This window comes from Papio anubis, chromosome 15 (assembly GCF_008728515.1).
Source record: "Papio anubis isolate 15944 chromosome 15, Panubis1.0, whole genome shotgun sequence".
Taxonomy (NCBI): Eukaryota; Metazoa; Chordata; class Mammalia; order Primates; family Cercopithecidae; genus Papio; species Papio anubis.
Window position 1 is genome coordinate 10,708,323 of NC_044990.1, and position 13,563 is coordinate 10,721,885.

The 13,563-nt window shown below is 39.5% G+C and overlaps 1 long non-coding RNA gene across 1 annotated transcript in view; it reads right to left on the minus strand.

Annotated features, from left to right (window-relative positions):
• The window catches only part of LOC103879148, a 31,395-nt gene that overhangs the window by 11,099 nt on the left and 6,733 nt on the right, over nucleotides 1-13,563 (minus strand). Inside the window, exon 3 of the long non-coding RNA XR_639599.4 lies at nucleotides 12,842-12,926. This is a non-coding gene — a long non-coding RNA (uncharacterized LOC103879148). The remainder of the gene's footprint in view (nucleotides 1-12,841; nucleotides 12,927-13,563) is intronic.

Consider the following 13,563-nt stretch of genomic DNA (forward strand, 5'->3'; position numbering starts at 1 on the left):
TGTGGTCTTGAACAAGCATCTTATTGTTTTTGAACCTCAAATATCTGTAAGACAAGAACAATTCCTCCCCTTCTATCTCACAGAGCTGTTGTCATGAGGACTTCAGATGAGATAATATGCGTCTGGGGAAAGCACTCTATAGAGTGCAAGACATTCGATATTTTATTATTAGTAGATTCTAGAGTTTGTTTGGTATTTTGTATTTTTTTTCTTTGCCTGTTTCTTAAATCCATTCTTTTCAGCATTAAACCATTCAGATCACTCCAGCACAATACTTCTCTGGGTTAGTCTCATATTTGGCTGAGAATGTGAGTCCTAAAGGCTCATAAGGAGTTGTCAAAAATCAAAAAGACCTATCTATCTTTGTCTTTCTCTTTTTCTGGAAGAGAAATAGTCTCAGACTAGTGTAATAATTCACTTACTAGTAAATTTCTATGAGAGAAAAATTAAGAGATATAATAAGAGCCTCTATACCTTCAGTAACCTTCAGAGACCTTTGAGCTCCTCATTTCAATTTACTTAAAAAAACACATTCTTAGCCGGGCGCCGTGGCTCACGCTTGTAATCCCAGCACTTTGGGAGGCCGAGGCAGGCAGATCACGAGGTCAGGAGATTGAGACCATCCTGGCTAACACGGTGAAAACCCGTCTCCACTAAAAATACAAAAAATTAGCCGGGTGTGGTGGCAGGCGCCTGTAGTCCCAGCCACTAGGGAGGCTGAGGCAGGAGAATGGCATGAACCCGGGAGGCGGAGCTTGCAGTGAGCCGAGATCGCGCCACTGCACTCCAGCCTGGGCGACAGAGCGAGACTCGGTCTCAAAAACAAAAAAAAAATTCTTTTCTGCCTGATTTTCTGAGGGAAAAAAAAAAAAAGAATTAAAAAATACATTATTAATCAAAAATCACAACTAAATTCCAGTTGTCCTTCAACAATTCTTTGGGTTCAGAAACAGGCAGCTCTTCTCTTTCCCTCTCTGTTCATCTCTGTTCTCTTTTCTCCTTAGTATCTTGCAGTTTTTTTTAAGGTTTTCTCCCCTTGAAGTTCTTGGCCTCCAAAATTCCTTATCCTGAAGCCATCCTCACAGGATTAAGAAAAATTCTGGAAAGACATATAATTAACCATGGATCAAGCTGCACTTTGGCCCACTTCCTTGTAATTGAAAGTCAGGTAGCACTAGATACTGACCGTTTGCACTCCCATTTTCCTGATGGATAGGATTTCCGACGTTAGAATCTGTTTGAGAATTAATTTGTATCCCCATTGTTCTTATAGATAGGATCTCTGATGTTAGAATCATAAGGCTTTCATTTAGGAATTGCTTAAGAGGTTTTTTTCCAAATCCCCAATTCCAGTGACCCTTCATATAGGAAATGAATCTGCATGATAACGCAGTTTCTTCATCTCCCTGTCCCACGACGTCACCCTGCAACTCTTCAATGAATCAATGATCTCCAAATTTCAGCCTACCCCAAAACCCTTAAAAACCCTTGCCCTAAACTCCTCATGGAGATATGTATTTGAGGTTTTGGGTGACCCTAAGATTAAACCTCTTTCTCTGTTGCAACCTGGTGTCTTGGAGTACTGACTTGTCATGAACATCAGGCAATGGACCTATCATGGTTGAAATTCTATCTTGGTCCTGCTTGATCCAGTGTCATTATTTTGCCTTCACCCCCCGAACCCAGATGTATACTTCTTTCCCACCTGTACCACACCCCAATAGTTGACGGATTTTCCTGCCATCAGTATTTAGAGGCTAATTTAGCGAATCCACAGGCCAAATGATATTATAGAAAGAAGCTGGGTGGAGACAGGCTGCTTTCAGATAATATGTGACATGTGCATGTTAATAATAACCTTCTGAAGGCAAACGGTCTGTGGGAACCATTTTTACCATCAGTGTAATGGTGGAGATTTTGGACTTGACAGTTAAGGGGGCCTAGACTCCAGCTGGTTGTGGGAGCAGAGATAACTGCTAGAAAGGCTGCCTTCACCCTGAGGAGGTTCCCCCCGCCAACCCTAATCATTTAAATGGATGTCTTCACCTCCTAGTTTCCTTCCTGCCAAGTTCTGGGAATGTTGATGCTATCTTGCCAAAAGCCTTTCAGGTCTCCTTAATTCTCATTGGTCTAGTCGTATACTTGGCTTTAGAACAAAGAGGATTTCAGTGTCTGTCAATGATGATCTCCTGTGATCTAGCAGTTCTGAAAGATGAACTTGCCAAAATGAGAAAATTAAAAGAGAAGTGCCCTATGTGGGAGAAAAGTAATGCATTAAAGTGCTAAGTACCACCCAAGAGATAAGTAGTAAGTATAAGTACTCAAAGACACTTACAGTATCTTAACTTTCACATTGAAAAAAAAAATTGTGCAGCTTTCAAACTTCCTCAGTTCTGCTTTTTCCAAGGTAGAAGCTGTGTGAAAAGAGTGACATTGCCTATGGTGTTTGGAAGCTGACTGGCAGTGACATTAGGCAGCAGTCTCCTATGAGAAGCACAGCTCCCATTCAGACAGAGTGAAGAATGGCAGAGAAAGGCTCCAGGAAGTGAGGTGGGACATACAGAGATGCTATAAAGGTTAAGTGGGAAAGCATCACTGAGAAGTTCAAATACTACTACAAACAACGCAGGCTAACCAGCTCATTTCTTGGGTGTGTTGGCATGTGCACACTGAGAGCTCCCAGGGCACCTGCAGCATAAAAATCAATATAGGCAAGAATCCTCTTCCTCCCTCTCTTTCTGTTCTTATAAATTGGAAAATATAAGGCCCATATCCTTCTGATGTTCCCAAAAAGTCCTAACTATCCAAAATGATTAAAAGAGTCATTCACTCATTCAGTGAAATGAATAGAGAAGAAAATGAAAGGATGGGGATCAGGGAGACAGATTTAACCAATTTTCACATATTCCAGAATGATCTTTATGCCTGCCCCTCAGATAGATGTAATACATGAACACGGCTGAAAGAGAAATTTTTATCTCCCATTAACACAAGTGTGGAGCTCTGCTTCACGTGATTAATGTACATGTATATGTCTGAAATCAGTCAAATGAGTTACAATGAAACTTCATTCCTAAAGGGCTTGTTCATTGAGTTATTAATGTATAAAGAAAACAACATTAAAATGCAAGCCTTAGGAAAATAAAAACAATAGCTTGAGTTTTTGCAAGATCAGCACGCTATTCACTTTTGCTCAGTATCGGTTTCTCAAAATTAATAACCATCAACTACAAGAAAGAAATAATTCAAGTTTTTTAAAAGTCTTGACTAATGACTCAATTTTTACAAAGCAGAGAATAAATTGTATGGTTTTTAATAATCTTTTAGACTTAGCATCTGAGTATTTTTTCAATTAAGAAATATTTTCAAGCAAAATTCAACTGTGTCAGTAGCTCCTAATGACTACTATAAAGTTAAAACAGATTAATGATTTGGTCTCTCTGTTCTAATAAATGACTCAGCAAAGTTTAATTTCCTAGAATGTCACGTAAGACTATTTCTATGTATTTTTCTATTAATCAAACATTGAAAATCCAAATGTATGAGCGCATATATAGCTGATGTTAAATTGTTTTTAAAATGAAGTACATTATTTCTCTGGTCCAACAGCTATTACTGAATTCTACAGAGACGGCTGTTATTGTGTTTGTAAGCATAACTACAATGGTTTCTGAAACATGATTTAAAAATCAATATCTAAAAGAATTTTAAATGCATACTTGCAAATTATTCATCCTAGAGATATGCACATCTCATTTTCTAGAAAAATCAAAGGTATACTCTTTCAAAATCAAAATTATATTTTCAATTCTGTCTGCATGATTTGATTGCATAGGAATAATAATTAGATTTAACCTATTTAGAGGAAGAACTATATGATGAAAGAATATTAAACTTGAGTAGTTTAGCCTTCATTTTCTATAGCTAGAACTTGGTGTCTTAGCAATATAAGTCTACCAGAAATATTGACTAACAAAAAAATTATTATAGTAAAAATGAACTATAAGTTTCTTTTATCTTAATGTTTCTGAAAAAATACAGGAAAAAGAACTATTATGAATGAATTCAATATTGTTGTTTCCTAATTATATAATACTTAGCTCATTTTGCTAAGGTGTGTTTGCAGAAACAGAATGATGACTTAGTATCATACAGATTAAATCTATGAAGAACAATTGCTAAATAATAAAGCAAAAAATAAATATAAAAATTTTTTGTTGGCTGGATGCAGTGGCTCACTCCTGTAATCCCAACTACTTGGGCGGCTGAGGCAGGAGAATTGCTTGAACCAGGGAGGCAGAGGTTGCAGTGAGCCAAGGTTGCACCACTGCACTCCAGCCTGGGTGACAGCAAGACTCCATCTCGGAAAAAAAAAAATTTTTTTTGTTGTTGTTTTAAAGTCCCTAGGAATTTTAGAATACATCCTAAATGAACAGCTATAAGTATATTTTGCTTTAGATAAGGTTTTCCATGTTCATTTTTAGGAAAATTAAGACTCCTTTTTTGAAAAAATAATTTACTCTAAAATTATACATTAAGATTTTAAATTCATGCTCTGATATATAAGTAGATTATGATCAAATGAACTGACACATTAATCTGGTCCATGACATATCAGGCTATAGTTGATTCACCACTCATTACAGTTTCATCTTTAGTCTATAGTCAAATCTAAATCCAACTTTCTTTTGAGGGAAGAAGTATTGAGAATTTTATTTATATTTATTTATAATACTTAAGTGTTTTAACATTTCCAAATTTCTTTAAAAGTATACATTTTGTTGATTCTCTGGCACTTTTGAACTTATAATTTAATATTTTTAGGCATATTCTTGAAAATTATTTATAATTTGTTGTGCTTTAGTTTAGTTTTATTTTATTTTTATTTTTATTTTTTGAGATGCAGTCTTGCTCCATCACCCAGGTGGTGCAGGCTGGAGTACAGAGGCTCTATCTCAACTCACTGCAACCTCCACCCGCTGGGGTTCAAGCAATTCTCATGTCTCAGCCTCCCGAGAAGCTAGGATTACAGGCACACACCACCACATCCAGCTGATTTTTGTATTTCTAGTAGAGACAGGGTTTTGCCATGTTGGCCAGGCTGGTTTCAAACTCCTGACTTCAAGTGATACGCCTGCCTCGCCCTCACAAAGTGCTAGGATTACAGGCGTGAGCCACCATGTCTGGCCTGTTTTGTTTTTAGAAACAAGGCTCCACTTTGTTGCTCAGGTTGAAGTGTAGTGGTGCAATCATAGTTCACTGCAGCCTCAAACACCTGGGCTCAAGCAATCTTCACTCCTGCACTTCCCAAGTAGTTGGGCCTACAGGCATGTGCTACCATGCCTGGTTAATTTTTTTTTTTTTTTGGTAGAGATGGGATCTCACTATGTTGCCAAGGCTTGTCCCAAATTCCTGGCCCAAGTCTCTGGGATTACAGGTGCTAGCCACTGTGCCTGACCTATTGTGGTTTTAGCAGGCATTTTTTCATGATCTCAAATCAGAAGCTTTAACTATAAAATACTTAGAGCCTCTTACTATAGAACTTGGTAGGTGTTGATTAGAAAAGGCAGTTACAGAAACATATCATTTAGAAATACATAGTCCACAGGAAAAAAGTAATGAAATATATAAATATATCACAAGGAATGTACAAGGTCTCATATCACTGTGCAAACCTGAAGCATAGGGAGCTACCTCCTTAGAGTAACTTTCCAAGCACCGTGAAGCCACTGCCAGACCACCGTTGGCCCACTGGGTAACAAAGGAGGGACTGTGTGCAAGACAGAAGCCAAGGACAATTCAGCCCAATGATGCTAAGAAGACTTGGACACACTTAACTACAAACTTTCAACCACTAAATCCCAACCAAGATGGGAATGCTCCCTCTTCTTGGCTGTCTATAACCCTCAAGCTGCATTTTATCAATCTGCCTTCAAAATGGCTGTTGAGGCCAGGCACAGTGGCTCACGCCTGTAATCCCAGCACTTTGGGAGGCTGAGGCAGGCGGATCACGAGGTCAGGAGATGGAGACCATCCTGGCTAACACGGTGAAACCATGTCTCTACTAAAAAAATACAAAAAAATTAGCTGGGCGCCTGTAGTCCCAGCTGCTCAGGAGGCTGAGGCAGGAGAATGGTGTGAACCCAGGAGGCAGAGCTTGCAGTTAACCGACATTGTGCCACTGCACTCCAGTCTGGGCGACAGAGCAAGACTCCATCTCAAAAAAATAAAAATAAAAATAAAAGGCTGTTGAGTTAAATTAACCTGATTTCAGATCAATAAATTGTTAAGAAAGAAACATGCTGTTAGAAGTTTTTACACTGTGCACACATAGAGGGACAATGCTGCCCTGATTTTCACCTCCACAGGCCTTTCCCTGCTGGCCAATTCCCTTATGAGCCCTCTGGGCTGCCTAGCTAACAAGTATACATGTAATTTTTCTCAGCAGAGCTGCAGAGTTTGGTCTACCTATTTTTAATGTTTCTGAGGATTAATTTCTGACAGCTCTGAAAATTCAATGAGTCCAGCTCTGAATCACATTGAGGGCTGTGGGTGCAGAACACAAAGCTTCAGGAACCTATCTAGAGCTGAAAATGCTGCAGTTGCGTTTTAGAATATAGCCATATACATGGTTCTTTCAGCAGTCACATGTCTTTTATTCTAACGAAAGCGGAAAAGTGCTAGCTGGAAATAACTGAATCTGCAAAGCTAGCTAAGATGATTCAAATCTGACAGAAACACTTCACCCTGACCCCACGCCTGTCCTGAGACAACTTTGCAATTTATTGAACTAATCATTAATGTTGCAGCACCTCTAGTTTTATTCCATCATTAGAATGACATCATTTGGAAGAAGTAAAGAAGTTGCTATCAGATTAAGTGGACCAAGACAATCAATTGAAGTTTCTTAAAGGTGAAAAGACAGCAGAAATTCTTGTCCTTAACTTGCCTACAAGATTTCCACTTGCCCACATATATACTATATATTCTTTCAGTACCCCCCACGCCTATCACTTCTCATAGTCTCTACAGCTGGTTCCATATTTTCATGGCAAATAAACTCACAGCTGTTCCACAAACTCAAATTTCCAGGAAAATCATATAAAACAGTAATAGAAAAAGGAGGAAAAATTTATATCTTTTCAAATCATTCTTCTTACTTTATATCTTCTAAAAAAGAGAAACATTTATTCATTCATTTGTCCTCATATTGAAAGGGGGAGAAAGATGTGCTCCCTTTTGCAATTTTTCATAATTTATGAAAGTGGTTTTTAAAATGTGGGTTAGTAATCTCTTTCGGATGTCAATGAGAACCAAAACTCCTACTAGGAAAATGAACATACCTGTATAAAACTTTGAATATAAACGTTTAGGGAGTTGATAACCACGTGTGGCCCATCTATATAGCCCATGTTATGAACTGAATGTTTATGCCCCCCTAAAATTCATATGTTGAAGTTCTCATCCCCAGTGCGATGGTATTTGGAGATGAGGCTTTTGGGAGGCAATTTGGGTTAGATCAGATCATGAGGGTAGGCCCCTCATGACGAAATTAGTGGCCTTATAAGAAGAGGAAGAAAGTGATAGTCTTGTTAGAAGCATGTAGCACTGTCCACCGCTTCACTGGGAGAGGACAAATGTAAGATCTACACATGGCGCTTACTTGGACTCTGATTTATGTGCTGCTTTTTTGACTGACTTTAATCTGGACCTCTTCCAGAATATCATTATACTATAATACACCATAACTGTGAGTATAACAGACTTCAATGCGTTCTGTGAGTCCTTCCAGGGAATTTCTCAAACCCGGGGGTTGCCTTGGGGACCCCCAGACTTGAAACTGAAATCAGCAAGGAGGGTGGTCTTGGAAACCCCTGAACAGTGCGTTTGGTGTCAGAAATGAAGGTGGTCTTAGAGACTCCCTAACTCTGCACTTATTAAACATGCTTAAACTTAAGACTTTATAATGCTATCAAAGAAACTAGTCACCTTTGGAGGATATTAGAAAAACAGTTTTCTTAAAAGACTAAATAAATAAAAATGCAAGCATTTGTTTTGCCTTAGTTACATTAACTGCACATTTATTTGCCTTAATTATATTAACTGTACACTTACGATAATCAAATTATAGATTAGAGGAGGTGTACCTTCTTAAAAGTAATACAAGTAAAACAATAAAGCAACAATGACCAAAATGTAATATTACTATTTTGAAACCCTTAATAAATTAATAGATTTAGGCCCTACATATCAGCAGCTCTGGAAACCACAAAAAGAGAAACGACCAGATAATATATTTTTCCTGCTGAAAGAACACTACCACCTCCTTGCCAAAGGAATCAAACCTGAGTCTGATCAAGTACCTGAATCCAGTTATGAATTTGCAGGAAATAATGAGGACAGAGACAATTGTTAAACTGAACAATAAGTATTATGCAGTCAACAAAATCCGGACTGTAGGAAACTCTATTGGTCAAAAAGTGCCAGTTCTGCAATGGAAAAATTGTAAAGAAAATAAAGGGATAGAAAAGGAATCTGTAGGCTGGTGTGGTGGCTCATGCCTGTAGTCACAGCACTTTGGGAGGCCGAAGTGGGAAGATCATGAGGTCAGGAGATCGAGACCATCCTGGCTAACATGGTGAAACCCCTTCTCTACTAAAAATAGAAAAAATTAGCCGCGCGTGGTGGCACGTGTCTGTAATACCAGCTACTCGAGAGGCTGAGGCAGGAGAATCGCCTGAACCTGGGAGGCAGAGGTTTCAGTGAGCCGAGATCGCGCCATTGCACTCCAGCCTGGGCAACAGAGCGAGACTCTGTCTCAAAAAGAAAAGAAAAGAAAAAAGAAAAGGAATCTGCAGACTAAAAAAGACGTATCAAATTATAAAATGGGGAAGATTCAATGATAATATCTAAGGATGAACATTTATTTAGGTGATAGAACTATAAATAAGTATGAGGAAGTAATTGTTATAAGTCAGGCTAGTGGTTACTTAAGGCAGATATGAGGGAGCTGTGATTGCAACAGTGGGGGCTAGAAAAGTTTCATTTCTTGATTAGTTGGCTGAGTGGTAGCTACAATAAAATTCTCTTATGTGATTTATTAAGCTACACATTTGTTTTGCATGTTTTCCTTTACCTTGTGAATTTGACTTTTGGTTTCTTTACTTTTTCTGTTTTTTGAGACAGGGTCTCACTCTGGTTATTGGCTGGTCACGATCATAGCTCATTGCAGCCTCAAACTCCTGGGTTCAAGCAAACCTCCCACCTCAGCCTCCTGAGTAGCTGGGACTACAAGCACACACCACCATGCCCACCTAATTTAAAAAAATATCTGTGGACACGTAGCATCACTATGTAGCCCAGGCTGATGATCTTGAACTCCTGGCCTCAAGCGATGCTCTCACCCTGATCTCGAAGCACTAGAATTATAGGCCTGAGCCACCACTGCCCAGCCTGAGGTTGATTTTTTAATTCAAGGGCAAGGCTTATAACTTACCCCCACTAAATTATATTCATCTCATATCTCTGGATTCTTAAGATGCCTTTGGATTCTCATGCTACTCAACATGATTGTTATTCTTCTTGGCTTAATGCTATCCACAAATTCAGGGGCAAAGTATCTTCACCGAAACAACGAATTAAAAAAAGAGGTTGACAACCTAAATTCTGGATCTTGATTTGGGTGGTGCTTGCACAGGTGTATATATTCATTGTAACTCACCAAACTCTACACTTAAAATAGGTCCATGCCTCCCTCATGTTTGCTTGTTTGATTTGCTTTCCTTTCCTGACAGCAGGAGTCATTCATTGTGACTCATCTATGATCATGCAAACAACCAGCTGAAGATGAGGGAACAACTTGTTGGAAGGAACCTAAGGCTCTTCAGGACCATTTGGGGTACAGCTACTTACTGACTGGGAAAGTTTACCTACAGGTTTGAGGTGAGAGAGAAACAAACTTCTTTCATTTTTAAGCCACAGTATTGTCAGGGGTATTTGGAACAGCAGCACAGTCTATTACTCTAACAACTCATATGCCTTCAGGTGCCAAGCAAGGAACAGAAATATACAAAGAGGCCAGGTGTGGTGGCTCACGCCTGTAATCCCAGCACTAGGAGGCTGAGGCAGGCAGATCACTTGAAGTCAGGAGTTCAAGACCAGCCTGGCCAATGCAGTGAAACCCCCATCTCTACTAATACAAAATTAGCTGGGCGTGGTGGCACTAGCCTATAATCTCAGCTACTTGGAGGCTGAGGCGGGAGAATCACTTGAACCCGGGAGGTGGAGGTTGCAATGAGCTGAGATCATGCCACCGCACTCCAGCCTGGGCAACAGAACGAGACTATCTCAAAAAAACAAAAAAAGAAAGAAAAAGAAAGAAAGAAAGAAATATATATATATATAAAGAGGGCCAGGCGCGGTGGCTCACGCCTGTAATCCCAAATCCCAGCACTTCAGAAGGCCGAACCAGGTGGATCACTTGAGGTCAGGAGTTCAAGACCAGACTGGCCAACATGGTGAAACCCTGTCTCTATGGAGAATCACTTGAACCTGGGTGGCAGAGGTTGCAGTGAGTCGAGACCATGCCACTGCACTCCAGCCTGGGCAACAGAGTGAGACTTTGTCTCAAAATAAATAAATAAATAAATAAACTAACAAAGGGGCAGGAGTAAGACACTGAGAACTATGGTGAGTTAGTACATACTGTCCTAAAAACACTAAAAAAAAATTGTAATTTTTTAAAGCATTCTGTACTGAAAACAAAATGCAGAGTCAAATTCTACCTGATGGCTATAGTTTGCAAACCTAGGTTAATCAGGACAACTTGAGTAACATTATTCTTCCAGCTACAAATTCATGTTGTCTTGCACACATTTCTTCTCTTTGTATAGAAGTACATCATAAGAGACCTAAGTAAATGACTTATTACAGTCCATGTTTTCTTGATTAGGATATAACCTAAGCTGCTATCACATGGAGACTTAAAAATGCGGTGGCTCAGATAAAATGCAGGCCTATTTCTCTTTAACATACAGCCTGCGGGGGGAGATAGGTGTTTTTTCTTCATGTGGCCATCCAGGGACTCAGGGACCCTCTGGGCTGTTGCTCCACAGTCCCCTGGGTATTGTTCTGACTATTTGGATGACGTTCCCTCACCACTTTCAGACCGCAGAACAAGGAAGGAGAAAGTGGAGGGGAGCAATCCAGGGACCAGACTGATGGCTCCTTCTTACACCCCATTAGCCGGAACCTAGTCATGTGGCCACACCCAGCCACAGTGGAGTGCAGAAAGTGGAGTCTCTATATAAGCCATCATGCTCCCAATTAAAACTCAGTGGGTGCTTTTTAATAAAAAGATGAGGAGAATGTTTATTGGGGAACAATTAGCCGTCTCTGCTACATATTCACTAGTCTAATAAGTTTCCGGACGATCTGATGCTATATTCTTCAACAACCTCTGTTGAATTCTTGGTCTTCACTTTTTATTAGGAGCAGACTTTGAATAACCCATTCTAGACTCTCACTCAGAATCATTGTCAGGTTCATCAGTCTTACTTTGCAGAAATGAACTCTTTTTACTTTGGAAGACTGGAGTTTGCTTTTATTTTTTCCCATCTCCCTAGAACACTCACTCCTCAGGATTCTTCAGAGATCAATCCCTTGGTGATTTCCATCTCAACCACTCCTGATGCCATGGAATATCACTCTTACTGGTCATGCGACAGAAAAATAAAAAAGTAAAGGAAAGAAATGAAACTATTTCAACTAGTCTAGTGAATAAGCAAAAACAAAGAGTGTCGGGAAATTTAAAAGGGGAATTAAAATTCTTTTTTTGTTTTTTTCGAGATGGAGTTTTGCTCTTGTTGCCCAAGCTGGAGTGCAATGGCATGATCTGGGCTCACTGCAACCTCCACCTCCCTGGTTCAAATGATTCTTCTGCCTCAGCCTCCCAAGTAGCTGGGATTACAGGCACCTGTCACCACACCCGGCTAATTTTTGTATTTTTAGTAGAGACGGGGTTTCACCACGTTGGCCAGGCTGGTCTCAAACTCCTGAGCTCAAGTGATCCGCCTACTTGGGCCTCCCAAAGTGCTGAGATTACAGGTGTGAGCTACCTCGCCCGGCCAAAATTCATTTTTGAGAGAAGTTTAGCTACATCAGGAAAAGGTTTCAAGTCATTTATTAAACAATGGATAATGATTTTATGTCAATCTTCTTTATATACATGCATCCATAGGGTTTTGTTTTATTTTATTTTACCATAACTCAAGTTAACTAGAATTGCGAACATCAGCTTCTCTGAATAATCACTACGAAATCTTCCAAAAGAAAGGCAAGGGCTATAATCCTAGTTTAAATTTTTGGCTGTCCTCCCAATTAAGTGTCAAAACAATCACTTCCTTTGGGATAATTATTCTTTATTTTACTGAAGAGCCTTTTTAGTGGTTGATTCTGAATAATTATAGATCATGCTTGACTTTCCTTGCATATAATACGAATTTTTTTTCTTATTCTCTATGGTAACTGCTAAAATATTTCAAGCTTATTTTTTTTCTCTCTTAAATACCTATCTAGTTTTCTGGGGCAGGAGGAATGCGGAAATACACAAAGGCAGAGTTAGTATAGGAAGTTTAGGTTAAAAGAAACATATACAGTCATACTTCAGTACATGCAGGGGATTGATTCCAGGACTCCCACATATACTTGTGCATACTTTGTGGAAGGTAGATAGGGAAAGTCAGCCCTCAGTATATGTGGGTTTACCATGAATTCTGTATTTATCAACATGTTTGGTGGAAAAAAATCTGTGCATATGTGGACACCTGCAGTTCAAACCCACCTTGTTCAAGGGTCAACTGTATTTCAAGCTTCATGTCTCAAAATCCCCTCCACACTTCATCCACATTGAGTCCATTTGCTTTTTCCTGAAACACATATACATTGTTACACCCTGTGACTTTCCCAGTGTCCTTTATTCAACAGGGAATGTCTTCCCCTTTCATTCTCAGACTATTGATTCTCATTCATCCTTTATTGTCAGCTCCAAATCCACCTCCATCATGACATTTTCCCTAAGCATTCACAACACAATCAAGTGTTTCTGTTTCAGCTAGTAAACAGTTGCCCACTAACTTTTCAAAGACAGTGTGTGCAAGTGAATTTTTTTTATTTTTAAGAAACTTCATAGTTTTTACATTTACACTACACCCAAGATTATTCTTTTTCATCAGGCTACCACTTTTGTGGTCGCTATCTGCTGGTATGGTTCCTTTCTTGAAATTTAGGCATAAGGTAAACTGATTGTCCTACAACAGCAAGAAACCCCAGGCTAGCTGATTGAAAATACCGGCGTCTAGCAGACAGCTCAGCACGAAAGCATTTCGGTTCCTCTCCAGTCCTATCCTTGATTGGCTTTTCATCCAGAGAAACAGGTCCCATAAGCATCCTAAGGGACATTAGATCACTGTCTCTGTGACTCTGCCCAGCCATCTTGGAAAGAAGGAGGCCTTCTAGAGAAGTCTGCAAAGCCATGGCTAGGGGGTAGAGTTGACGGACGACAAC